This window comes from Solanum tuberosum, unplaced genomic scaffold (assembly GCF_000226075.1).
Source record: "Solanum tuberosum cultivar DM 1-3 516 R44 unplaced genomic scaffold, SolTub_3.0 scf00279, whole genome shotgun sequence".
Lineage (NCBI taxonomy): Eukaryota > Viridiplantae > Streptophyta > Magnoliopsida > Solanales > Solanaceae > Solanum > Solanum tuberosum.
This window is the reverse complement of record NW_006239204.1, coordinates 552,929-554,428: the sequence shown is the minus strand read 5'-3', so window position 1 is coordinate 554,428 and position 1,500 is coordinate 552,929.

The window sequence follows — 1,500 nt, the reverse complement described above, 5'->3', positions numbered from 1 at the left end:
AAAATAAAATAAGGTAAATTATTTAGATGATGTCATGTGTCAATATGTTAGTCTTAAAGGTATAGATGATCCAAAATATTGACGATAAAGATATATACAACCTTAAAGTATAACGAAGGATATTAACATACCATTTATGATAGTTCGAGGCTATATTTATCCATTTTCCCTAAAAAATATGACTGACTGGTTCAAAATTTTGTTTATTCATACGAGGCGAAAAAATAAAAATAAATGAAGTAAAGGAGTAATGAACACAAGACCTCAAGTTCACAATTGAGGCATCAAACCAGCTAGGCTGGAACATCTCCTATGACAAGTAGTGTCACTTTATTAACTTTTATCGTTTATTTATTTATATATGTATTTAATATTTTTTTTATTATATATATGTATTTAATAATTTTTTCTAACGAAGCTGTGTCACGTGACACCCCTTACTATAACATAAATCCGCCCCTGGGGAGCGAGCACCATGTTTCAACTCTGTTTTAGTTCAGTGGGTAATGAACCAAGTGATGTACTTATTTGGACAAATCAATTGACGTGGGCAACTTGAATATAAATTACATCAAAGTTAAATGTTCTTAAACAACAAGTGATTTATGATCTGTTGTTCACTATAAACAGGAAATTAAGGTTTAAAGGTTGAGTTTTTTAAAAAAATTAATTATGTCTCAGTTTATTTGATTCTCTTATTACCCCACCCCCTCAAAAAAAAATTAAAAAGAGAAGAAAACATGGATAGCAAAATCCGTGCACTATCCTTTAATTATAATACCAGTAGTAACTCTGTGGTCTCTTTTGCAAATGGATTTTGCATGTAGTTAAAAGAGTGTATAATCGTAAGATGTTTAATTTATAGTAAAATTACGGCTTTTTCGTCGATTCTACTCTCAATATCTCTTTATTTAGTTACTACTCCTAGTTTAGTTACTGGGTGTACTCAGTTTTGATTGATTCAGATTTTCAAATATCAAATTAAATTAAAATTGTCGAGTTTTTATATTTATATCAGTAATGGTCGGATTTTTATATTTATATTAATAATTATTAATAATAATGGTCAGAGTTTTTAACAAAGAAAACCCGCAGCTACTACCCTTTTGAGTGCGCACAGGTAAAATCCCCTCTCCTATGCCAGAACTTGCAAATCACATAGGAGACGTAATATGCACTAGGCAAGCCTGGTGCGACAAAGTCATATGGCCTAGAGATATAAGGTCAAATGATGGAAGTCATTTAAACTTGCACCAAGTGAAAAAATTCCCCTTTAAGGGTGTGTTTGGTATTGGAAAACAAGTAGATTTTTGACTTATTTTCTCATGTTTGGTTGGTGAGGAGAAAATATTTTCCGGAAAAGATTTTTAGTGTTTGGTTTTTGAATGAAAAATATTTTTGAGAAACATCTTTTATTTTTACTAGAGTAGAAAATATTTTTTGAAATTGAAAATATTTTTTGAAAACAAACTTAATTTTTTTTTGGGGTGGGTGGGGGTG